Raw genomic sequence first — 13,235 nt, forward strand, 5'->3', positions numbered from 1 at the left:
AATATTTGAGAACGAGTGGCCAATAGCCCGCCAACCCAAGAATCGAGACTAAGGCAGAGCTCCTCCACACTTGACACTAGCTAGCTTGAAACCACGCTCCGCACTCCACCAGGCCGAGGCCCCACTTTCGGCAGTCGTGGCACCACCTCCATGGCCACCCGACTCACCAACTATCATGGGGATGGCTAGAGCAACTTCTCTTACTCCTCCTCGACCTTTAGGACTAGGAGTTGCCCACAATCTCCAACCTCCTCGACGTTCGTGTGGACATGCGACTGTCAATAATAGAACTGACAACCAACTCGAGTAGTCCATTTTCATGGACCTAAACTTAAATCGAATCGACGACAACATCATCCAATCATTTATTGATCCTCTGAGTTCCACTGATCGCAATGGTGAGAATGCTTTAGGAAGACAATCTACAGGAGGTACATCTACAAAGTCAACCATAGCGAGTATCGCAAGCACCAAGACTATCTGCCACAATCGCGGCTGCAAGAGCACCTCTGATGTATGGAACGACTTCGAGCAATAGTTCAAGGACATAATTGGTAAGAAGGTTAGGTATGCCATCGAATGTCTTTACTACAAGTCTCAACTTACTGCTTCTTCAACTGCTGGTACTGGTCATTTGAAACAACTTCATAAAACTTGTGCCTCTAAAGCTCAACATGGTGCTAAGTCTCGGCCTTACCATTGTGAGGGTCCCAAGGGGGTTCTACTTTGACCTTCGAGCATCAGTAGTCCTAGTAAGGGTCCTCAAGTGACCATGGACACATGCTCCGATGATGAAGTGTCTTGGGAAACATCACATATGATAGATGAAACCTTTCCCATACCAATTCTTAGAGTATTCGATAAAGTTCTTCGCTATTGGGGACTACTTTACACAACATTTTAGTTATACCATTATTACATTGCCCCTAAAATATTTTTGGGGCCCTAATGAACAATATATGAGCAATGGTGTGACAATTAGTGGATCCTAACTAAGCGATGACATAGAGGAAGGGTAGACCAGGCTGAGGAAGTAATGACCCACCATGGCAGAGGGAAACACAAGGGCAAGTGTAGCCGACGAGCATAGGGATATGGACATGTGGACCAGAGACCGATGACCAATCGTAGAGGTATGGCCATGTGGGGTGAAGATCGATGAGCATGAGTGAAAGGTGAGAGAGAAGGAATAGTCTATTTCTAAGTGAAACTAGCATATGCACGTGCTAACGCTACGATCTCGGGAAGGGGGAGAAGAGATCGATGACAGAGGTGGCACGAGTGAAGGGACGGGGAGGGGAGAGGCTAGGGTGGCGGGGTCGCGAGGGAGGGAGAGGGATAAGGGATGATATAAATAATATTATCCATTAGATTTTAGTAAGGGGGAAAGAGTTATCTAGCAATTTGAACTATTGGTTTTGATGATGTGGTAAGTTTAGGTGTAATTTATTTGGTGGATTTAATGGAGGTTATGAGTGTGAGGGTGATTTGGTTGGATGGATTTTGCAAAGTTTATACTAGTGGATTATATAGTGGTATATATAAATATAAGGATTTAATAAAAATATGTCATACTAGAAATATCATATCATTATTAATGGGTGTACGACTAACATGGGTTTACGATATACCACTTAAGTTTAGAAACCTACTAATATATTTTTAAGAGTTAAATGCAGGAGCAACCCTTAAAATTGTTAAGAGATATTATTTTGGTCCATAAACTTTGAAAACACATTTTAGGCCCTCAAGTGGTGCCCCACAATGGTTGGTATGGTCCAGAAACAGACCTACACACACTATTTTACAAGTTTATTTAGAGATGTGTGTTGCACCATAAAAGAAATTTAGGGACCCAAAAATACATTTACAAACTTTATAAGTCTAAGTGGCACCCTTTGACAAGTTTGGACGTCGTGGTTGCCCATGCTTCGGGCGCTGCCGCCGCCTCCTCTCCATCCACCTCGTATATAAACGAGACACTAGTCTAATACCTGCGCGATGGTACCCAACTGTATTTGATGATATTGATTGGGTGACTAAACGACACTTGAGTCTTAATGGAACCTCCACATAAAAATACCCATAATAAAGAAATTTAATGTCAAAGTGAACATATTGTTCATATACCAGATATTAAACTGATATTGAACTGGCAAAACAAATATTACACTTAATTTTAGCCAAAAGACCGAAAAATGAGTTGAAAAGGAGCCTTATGCTCGAATTAAATTATAGCCAATGTTTTGGCTTAGGACTTGCGAGCGAGAAGATGGTGTAGACCTGATACCCTAACCAAACTCATCATTGAGATTACATAGGTAACACATGCAAATTCATTTATAGTGATGGCTTAATAGTTTTCTCCAAGTTTAGCAAGACAAAGAAAAACACAAGTACGTCAACAAGACCATTCTTAAAATACCAAATATAACAAGTTTATCCTCTAATGCTTAACATGCTCAATGAAATACATACTTGCTCTTGCCTTTAGAGTATCATATCAAACAATAAAAACATTTTCCGCTTTTATAGAGCCTTGTACTCATTTCCAATTGCGTAGTTGGTTTCACTTAAAATTCAATGTGAAATGAATTCGACATGAACAAAACTTTTTCATAGTTATGATCTGGCAATGTTCCACAGTTAAATGGCTAGAAATTTGTATAATACCTCGCCACATTTGGTGATGTGTGGAATGCACGAACTACACCCTATGTTGAAGGGATTCAGAAATGAAAGGAGAAAAGGAAGTGTTTTCCAAAATAACTCTAAAGAGTTTTCCTTCCATATCTCGTTCCTATCGTTGCTGGAAATTCAACCTCTTGATGCAGATTGCGTACATGAAAGCTAAGAATGTTGTAAAGAGCACAAGAACATGTGCAACGACTGGCATAAAATCCCTATGGTAGCCAAAATGATGTGTTACATAGTAGCTAATCTTCTACTTGCTTTCGCCAGGGGCTGTGATGGGGTCTTCTACGTCTCCATATTGTGTCACGATAAGCCCATACATTTTCCATGCCAATGGGCGAATCCAGTAGTACTAAATCCACCATCTGGGAATTCTCTAAAATAAAAATAGAGAAAAGAAAACAAAAGCACTCTTTAATTCCTATAGAAAAGGATCATGAGAATGGTGATTGAAGAAACAACTAACCCATCTTAGAATGAAGAAGACCGAGAAGAGATTGAAGAGAGAATAGAAAAGATAGTCAACAACCCAACATTCTAGTATGATAAATTTTTCACCTAATTAATGATTGAAATTGTGAGTTCATAAGGCTTATACCAGAAAAACAGAAGCAATAATTGTTGTTGTGATGTCCTTTGATAGGCTACGACTCTTCCAGGATGAAGTTGCTTTATAACTGAAATAGATAAAACATTAGCAACAAAATGGGGATAATTTGATTTTAAGCTCTACAACTCTACTATCTGTATCTATGAAATTTCAAACATACAACTTTTTTCTGGATTCATCTCAGGGTATTTATAACTGATGAAACCGTGTGATCCATGTATTGCAACGGGTGCTGGATAGGGATACTACTATATATTCTGTTTGAATTGTTTGCACATGTGTAGTGCAAGCACAACTGCCTGTAATTGTAACTCTGTGTGCCAATGCATTGCTTGAGCATCATGTCTGAAACTCTAAGCATGCAGCATATCGGAGTATGACACCAAAGCAAACGTGCAGTAGATGTAGTGCAAAGTTTGGACGTGAATTTTGGTCCTATCACAATGGTAAATGAGATGGGGTTCTGAAAGTGCATTCATCCCTTTTGAGAGTTTTGGTGATTTGGATAACAACACATTTAAAGGTCTAACGAGTTTGCTAAGTGTTGAACAGGAAATTCAGTATGATGAACATACTTGAATAGTGTATAATGATCAGTGAACAAAGGTTCAACACGAGGTTAAATAACCAATGAGACAATGCAAATGGATATAATATGATCTCTACATTGGTTTGAATATATGGACAAGACCTGAGAAATCACTACATACATATGATCAGAATAGAGGATGAAGTGATTAAGAGGATAGGTCAAGCCAAAGTGAATAAGATATGAGGAATCGTGAATTGGCTTGACCATATTACTATCAGTCCATATATGCTTCTATGAGAATCAAACTAGAGCTTGATTAATCTTAACAGTTATATCTAGAAGACATTCAAGCAAGGTTCACAATATTGAAGAAATGATTCTCTCAATGGATGCTCAAAATGATGTGACTTAAGAATGGCTTGATATGGTGAAGATAGCAAGGAAAGGGCTTCGAGGAACTAAGCGAAGGTGAAGGCCAAGCGACGACTTGTGGACCGAGGTACCATGGCTAAGGTGAAGAAGAGAGTACTTGCACTAAGTCGATGAACTAATCAGCTATGAAGAGTTATAACATGTTGATGCATCAGCAAGGTGACTTGAAGCCATGTTTTGAACTCATACATGGTGATATGGTACAAGTCATAGGGTTTGATTTATGTATGCTTCAAAAGGTGAGACAAAGATGTTTGTGATCCTTATGAAGCAACGCCATGGAGAAATCACACATGAGATGTCAATTACTCAAGGAGTTTACTTAATTATATTTTATTTAACTTGAGTATAGGAATCGTCGTACTATAAAGAGGAATCCAAAAAGAAGGTTGGTGTTTGCCAAAGCTCAAACCTCTCTATTCAAAAGCTATTTTTGAAAAGCAAAAATCTCTTTAACGTTCTATGGTAGATCGTGGTTAGGGTTGAGAAACCTAGAGTGTTCTTGCTGAAAAGCAGCTGAACTTCTTCAACTGCAGCTAAGCTTTCCAGCTGAACTTGACTTCAACTAAGTTGAGCTTCTTCAGCTGCAGCTGAGCTGAACTTCAGCTGAGGTGAACTTCAGCTGAGTTGAGCTTTCTCAACTTCAGCTGAACTCAACTTCAGCTGTGAACCTCTTTGACCATACACCAGCTAAACTTGCCTCCGGGCAGTTGAGCTGGGGTTTTCTCTCCTAAACTCTCTGGTCAAGACCGGTTGAACTGGTCCTGAGGGGCAGTTCAGCTGGTCTCTGACCCCTCTGACCTCTGACCAACAGTCTACAAGTCAGACTGGCAAACAGGTCGCCAGAGGTGTCAGGGGCGGTTCAACCACCCCAGGGGGCGGTTCAACCGGTCTGGTCAACCCTGGCCAGTCTGCAGGTCAGTCTGCGCGTCAGTCTGCCAGTCAGACTGGCAGACAGACTGCCAGGCCTGCCAGGGGCGGTTCAACCGGTCTCAGACAGAAAAATCTGCCCAATTGCTAGTTTTGAGCTCCACCTATATTACTCACTCCTACCTCTCTCCCCACACACAAGAGCACGACCCCAACCCCATTTCTAACTTGAAGAACACCTCCCACTCTCTCTCACACATCTCTTGCCTCTCCCATTTCAAATCTTTGGAGAAAAATCTTTGAGTGAGTTTGAGAGCTATGGTTTTTGTGCTTCATCTCCAAATCTCTCTTGCTCTTCTTCATTCGAGCTTTGGTACTACATCGAGTTCTTTGTGGATTCATTACTCTTGGAGCTTCTAGCTCCTAGACGACTAGGTGTCTCTTGTGAGTCTCCAAATCTTGTGGAAGACCACAAGAAAGTTTGTATTACCCGCTCGTTTGAGCAAAGATTAGTGTGTGGGCTTGACCTTTGTGGTCGGCAAAGGGAGGATTAGGGTTGAAGGAGACCCGGCTCTTTGTGGGCGCCTCAACGAGAAAGTAGGGCACCTTTTGTGGTGTGACCGAACCTCGGGATAAATCTTGTGTCTCTTGTGTTCTTGTTCATTGTGCTTATACGTGTTCTTCATTCTCTCACCATTCCGTGAACGATTTGTTTATATCTTTTTGGTGTGTGGATTTTGAGAAGTGCCCTTCTCAGATCTACTACTTTGAACCCTGTGGATCATTTAGAACATCTCATTTCCAAAGTTAACCGGGTGAATTTTGAGATCAATTCAGTTTTACCCAGTTTGCTTCTAGTTTTTTTGAAAAAGTTTTAACTTGCCTATTCACCCCCCTCTAGACAACTTTCAATTGGTATCAGAACCTAATCCTCGTTCTAACGCTTAACCGCGTGAGGAAAAGATCATGTCGGGGGGACTATGAAACAAAAGTGGTTCTAAGCTTGAAAAAGTTGAGGTTGCCTCGACTTTATCTTTTGGTGCAGATGTTGATCCTAGAGTAATAGATCTTGCCATGGGAATCGCCGAAAGGATGTTCCTCAAAATGAAGGAAGATGAGGCGAAGAACAAGATTGAAGAAGAAAATGATCGATGGAGACCAAACGACGAATCCACCTCTTCACAAGGTTCGTATTTTAAATCGACTTCTCATATGTGCTTTATTGCTAATGGGAGTGACAGTGAAAGCGAAAGTGAGGATGAGGAGGAGCAAGGAAGTGATAGTGAAGATGAGGATGATCTTCAACAATTCTTCGCTCAGCTAAGCAAGAAAAATCGGATGAGCTTGCTCAAACTCATGAAAAGAGCGGAAGAACAAAAAGAAATGCTTCATAAGAAAGAAGACTTCCTCATCAGAAAAATCGAAGACTTAGAGAAGTTGACCAAAGAGCATGAGAAGCTAAAGTGCTCTAATGATGATTTGGTCCAAAGGTATGAAGACATTTCAATTGAGCAAATTAAAGTTGTTAATCATTCATCATATATTGCTCAATTAGAAAATAAAAATGCTATGTTCAAGAACACGATAGAAAGGCTAAATATTGAAAATCTAGCTTTGCAAGAAAAACATGATATGCTTGTGTGCTCTCATAATAAATTTATGGATTCACATATCATGTTAGAAATGGCTCATGAGGTTGTGCTAACTAATATAAAATCATACCAACCTCACATATGCACATGTACTCAAGTAGAAACTATATTATCATGTGCTAACAAATGTTGCTCTCAAGAAAGCCAATCTTCCATTGAGCTAGAAATTTCAGGAATTTGTGATATTTCTATCACACAAGAAAATAAAGAGCTCAAGGAAGAAAATGAGAGGCTAAGAAGGAGCTTTATTCAATTGAAGGGAAAGTGTCATGCTCAACCTTCTCAAGATAATCGTGATAATATGGTGAAAAAGCTTGAGAAGGGGACAATAGTAGCATGCACAAAACCCTTTCAAAGGAATACCAAGCTTTCCAAGAAGGACATGAGCAAACATCAAGAGAAGAAAGCCAAAGCTCATGACAAGTGCCTCAACCACGCCTCCACATGCTCCACACAAGGTAACAAGCAAGCCACTCTTCCAAATAAGAGAAGATGCACTAGAAAGTGTTATCAATGTCATAAGAAGGGACATGAGATTAAGTCATGTCCCTACATAAAAGATAGTGGCTTAACTTTAGAAAGAAAGAGGCTCACTAACCATGTAGCAAACAAGAAGCAAGGTAAGAAGGAGCCTTGCAAAATTAAAAATCAGATTTGCTACACTTGCCGAAGAAAGGGACACCTATGCAAGGATTGTCCCATGAGTAAGTTTCCTAAGCCTAACTTGTCAATACATCCAGATATGATTAGGGGACCCAAATTTGACTCTTGTGCTAGAAAGGTGATGAGTTCACCACATTCTAGGACCAAGGCCATTTGGGTGCCTAAGTCCTTATTGGCTAACCTTGATGGACCCATCATGAGATGGGTACCAAAGTGTACTTAATAAGTTTTGCAGGTTTCTAGAGATGATATGAAGCTTTGGGCTTTGGGGTGCTTGAGCAGTTTAACCCAATTCTTATCTCAAGCTATCAATCTTACATTGACTATTTTTTTAAGATTGGCCCAAAGATGAATTGAGTTGTTATATCACTAACTTCATATTCAACTCTAGCAAGAACTTGTGTTGTAGGGAATAAGGATTAACCTTTGTGGGAATCAAGAAAAAGGCCTACAACCAAGTGAAGCATTAAAGGTTAATCTTCACCTAAAAGAAAGATTAGGAATGGTCAAGGCAAAGGTATGGAACTAGTTGTTTCATTTGGTATGTGACCAATAATAGTTCCTTTCAAGTGGCATTCTTTCAATTGGTAATAATCTATTTTATGGAAAGAAATGCCAATATGAAGCTTAAATTCCTTTTGGCTTAAATTTGTAAATTGGTGCATATTATTAATTCACTCATCCATGTGCATTAATCTAAAAGGAATTTAATTTATGCCTTTATGCCTCATAAATGATGATTTGTTTGCCTTTCATACATAGATATCATCATTCATTAAATACTTCCTTGTGCTACTAATACCTCTTTTCAAAGTGTTTTATCGACTAGTTTTAAAAGGAAAAGAGATAACAAAGAAGGAAGTCTCCATAAATGATGAAAAGAAGAATACTAAGGTGACACCACCACAGATAGTAAGATCTATCAAATTGGTATAACAAATGGTACGTTCTATATGGTGGTAAGTATTCTTAGGCATAAGTTGATTCATTGCAAATTTGTCATGCCTTGACCATGATATGTAATGTACTCCTCATGAAACTCTTAACTGAATTGAAAGTGTATGTGGCAATTCATTCAAATACTTGATACACATATCTAGTGGGAGAACATTATATATCTTGTGTCGTAGAGAATAAGTTTCCCTTGAGTAAGCTATACTAAGACAATCCAAAATGGTAAATTTGTATCTCATTCATGTGGATTGTAATCTTTGTTTTCTAAATAGCTACTCTTGATGCAGTTTAAAATTCCCTTATCGTTAAATCTAAAAGTGCATAAGAATCCTTTTTGTTGATATTCATCATATACATATGCACTAACATGGATATGATTTTTAAACTGTAAAAGGTACAATTAGTGATCCATACTCTCTAAATTTTGGAAACCCATATTTTGATATCTTAGAAATCTACTTCAATCGGTATCCATATGCTTCACATTGAATTGGATCACTAAGTTGTAAATTCCATGCATAACTTGTCTTTATGATATGAATGCTTGTGCAACTAACCTTGATAAGGTAGGTGCACCCAAGGTCAAGCTAGGTTCATCATCAAGAAGGCAACACAATGATGTATCAAGAAAAGGAGAAAAGGCTCCTATTCTTAACTCTTGCTCTTATATGTGAGTTTACATATTAACTTGGAACCATAGTAAGATGGTTGTCAAGTATATGTGGATGCCTACACAAAGAGAAAGGCCACAATAAGGAATGTGTGGGTACCCAAGGCTCTTACTACTAATCTTAAAGGACCCAATTAAAATTGGGTACCAAAATACGAAGCTTAAACTTGTTTTGCAAGATCACTCCTTCAATGGATCAAGTTGGGTGCTCGATAATGAATATATAAATCATATTTGGAGATAGTAGCAAGGGTGGTAACAACTAAATCTCAAGTGCATATTATTTTCAAATCTTATCTCTTTTGTGACTTGTGTAGCCACTAAGGGAAAAGAAGCACTTGAGGATATACATCAGTTATTGATTATGAAATAAAGGTCTAATTGGAAGATAAATGAATATTATCATATGGTCAACAAATCCAAAACTATGTGATGTACTCTCTCTCTAGTTAATTTGGATTTGATTCTTCTATATTAGACACTCACCATAATATGGATTAAGTCAGCCCTTTAGACTTTATTGAATAACCATGCATATTATCCATATCATTCAAAATATATTGTGCTTAAGGGCTCAAGGGAAATTTAGTCCATATTATGAGGTTTTTCTGTTTTTAGCAACACGCTTGTCTTTCGCATATAAAGGGTTGCTAAATAAGAAACTAGTGCTTGTGCTACTAATGCCATCTCTTGTGTTGAGTTTATCCATAGAAAATCTATGTTAAGAGATGGTGCTTGTTTTAAATTGGATAAATCACAAGCTTAAGGATACTATTCAACTAAAGTAAGATGAAGTTGATAAGAGGCCAAGGTATGAAAACTTCCTCTCCTTCAGTTGTTTTAGTATTCTATCCTTAGTGGGATGTACCATAATATAGATTAATTTCATTGCAATATAAAATGTTCAATAGTGCATATAACTTTGACATCAACCATATATGTGCACTAATTTAAAATAATTTAATCTACCCTTTTGGGTTCTAAGAATGATGATTCATTTGTCATCCTCATATAAGGATCATCATTTGTGAAACCCTCCTTTGTGTTTCTAATGCTCTCTTTTCTAAGTGTTTCAATAAGGTCCTTCCAAGCGCTTTCAAGATGGATTCAAAATCTATGGATATAAGAGTCTTGGTTGTTTCAATCATTGAGTTTTAATTGACTGAATCAAGAAAAGATGAAAGAAGTTCAAGATCACTTGGTTGGATGAAATCGTAAAGAGAAAAGAGATCACAGTGATTCAAGAAGGGAGTTATACTTTTACCAATCTCTTTGTTGCGAGGAATCCGGGAAATAACTAACTCCAAGTCACTTAACTCACTCTGTAAGGCCATGAAAATCCCAAAGGAAATATAGGAAATACAAGTCAGTCAAAGAAATGCAATTCGGAAATGCGCACGCACCAGTCAATCTAGTCAAGTGCTACTCAATCTCCTACTAGATATATAGAGGCCATATAGAGGCAGGCAAATCCAGGAATGAGATATAGCGAAGGGAATACGGGCCTCCTTACCTACCTGAAATAATCTATGAAAATTCAAAGTGGAGTAAAGAAACCTAGAGGTAGAACCCATTTGAGACTATGAATATTCAATCTCAGTTTGAACCAAATAATGAAGATGTAGTGACATATTTATATGATATCCTTCATTATGAGGTTTTGAGGTTCATATTAGCATGCTTTACCCTTCAGGATTTCAATTGATATACTTTCAATTCTTAAACTTTCAATTGGTTTAATTTTCATCATCTATGTAAAGCATGTTATGTTAAACCAAGATATAGTGCAAACATCTCCTTTAACCTCGTATTGTTGATGTGCATAAGTGTACTTTGTGTACTCTTGCATGCACAAATTGAGGGAGAGTTTAGCCTATATCTTGTGAGACTAATGAATTCTTTCAAGTTCATGTTGTGTAGTCTCACACCTTGGAGAACATCAAATGAGGATGAATGGTTCCATAGAAATGAAGAATTTCTCTTAATTGTTTGAAGAGGATAAGTTTCTCTTTGAAATGTCAAGCCTATCAAAAGCTAAGATGGAAATTCATGATTATAATGGAGACCATGTGGCGTAGAACAAAGGCGTGTCACTCCATGAACTATTGTATTACAATTGTGTATCTAGGCTCTTACATGCTAGTGTGCGCATGTATATGCAATATCTTAAGTCACGCCATAAGGTTGCACTTGTGGTGACGATTAAAGAATCTCTAGATATTTGATTAATACCTCTTGTGTTGATGTCATAAGTTTGTCTTAAGTCATCTTAGTGAGGTATGAGTCAAACATGCTAACTTCTCAAGAATCTTGGCTTAAAATATTGCATATCATGTCTATTAGTATACCTTTTGGATTATGAGCAATTCCTTCAATTGGTACAATTTCACATTTTTGTACTTTATTTGTACCAAGGTTCAAATTGTAGGACTTAATCCCCTAGCCTCACAAGTCGAAGTGCATAAGTTAAACAAGTATTCATCACTTGTATGCACACATTTAGGGGGAGAATAGTCTATGATTTGAATCTTTGAGACTAACTTCATTTTCAAGTCTATTATGTGTGTAGTCTCAAATTAGAAAGGAATCTTCAGGCAAAGACAATCGCTTCCACTGCAAATTTGATGGGTATCAAAGATTCTTTGCTCCAATAAATGACAATCTTCATTTGATATCTTGGACATAAGTCACAACTATGCCAACAAGAGCTTGCTAATGAATTCTAAATCCAACACGAGTCTGAAAATCCCTTGAAAAGGTAAAACGCAAAGGTACATCACTTATGACACTTATCCATTACCTTTGTGCCATCTAAGGACCCTTTTCATAATAGTGTGTTCCCATCTTGCTTAATCATAATTTCTACCCTTTATATTCTTTGTATCCTTTTTGGAGATTTATGACAAAGGGGGAGAAATTTTGCATTAAAGCTTACCTTTAGTCTTATGCAACTAAGTGTTAGAAGACTTTAAAAAGGGGAGAAATAATTAACAAAAGGGGAAGTCATAAGAAAAACATAAGATGTAGAAAATTGATGAGTGCATACTATGTCATGAACATCACGTTTATTTTATGACACACTGCACCCCATGAATAGTATGATATAAGTTGTCTCCATACTTTGACCCAAATATGTGCTTTTGGCATTTGAGTACAAAAGTGTTATTTTTCTGAAATGCACATATTTAGGGGGAGGAAACTATATCATAGGATTCAAAATCTTATTTATCAAATCTTATGTAAGCTTTAAATGTGTTGTCATCAATCACCAAAAAGGGGGAGATTGAAAGTGCATTCATCCCTTTTGAGAGTTTTGGTGATTTGGATAACAACACATTTAAAGGTCTAACGAGTTTGCTAAGTGTTGAATAGGAAATTCAGTATGATGAACATACTTGAATAGTGTATAATGATCAGTGAACAAAGGTTCAACACGAGGTTAAATAACCAATAAGACAATGCAAATGGATATAATATGATCTCTACATTGGTTTGAATATATGGATAAGACCTGAGAAATCACTACATACATATGATCAGAATAGAGGATGAAGTGATTAAGAGGATAGGTCAAGCCAAAGTGAATAAGATATGAGGAATCGTGAATTGGCTTGACCATATTACTATCAGTCCATATATGCTTCTATGAGAATCAAACTAGAGCTTGATTAATCTTAACAGTTATATCTAGAAGACATTCAAGCAAGGTTCACAATATTGAAGAAATGATTCTCTCAATGGATGCTCAAAATGATGTGACTTAAGAATGGCTTGATATGGTGAAGATAGCAAGGAAAGGGCTTCGAGGAACTAAGCGAAGGTGAAGGCCAAGCGACGGCTTGTGGACCGAGGTACCATGGCTAAGGTGAAGAAGAGAGTACTTGCACTAAGTCGATGAACTAATCAGCTATGAAGAGTTATAACATGTTGATGCATCAGCAAGGTGACTTGAAGCCATGTTTTGAACTCATACATGGTGATATGGTACAAGTCACAGGGTTTGATTTATGTATGCTTCAAAAGGTGAGACAAAGATGTTTGTGATCCTTATGAAGCAACGCCATGGAGAAATCACACATGAGATGTCAATTACTCAAGGAGTTTACTTAATTATATTTTATTTAACTTGAGTATAGGAATCGTCGTACTATAAAGAGG

General features: G+C 37.7%; 1 pseudogene; it reads right to left on the reverse strand.

Moving 5' to 3' along the window:
- Positions 1-2,034: 2,034 nt before the first annotated feature.
- LOC111590984 (uncharacterized) lies at positions 2,035-2,203 on the reverse strand (annotated as a pseudogene).
- Between the last annotated feature and the right edge of the window lie 11,032 nt (positions 2,204-13,235).

The sequence above is a fragment of the Zea mays genome, chromosome 2 (genome assembly GCF_902167145.1).
Source record: "Zea mays cultivar B73 chromosome 2, Zm-B73-REFERENCE-NAM-5.0, whole genome shotgun sequence".
NCBI lineage: Eukaryota > Viridiplantae > Streptophyta > Magnoliopsida > Poales > Poaceae > Zea > Zea mays.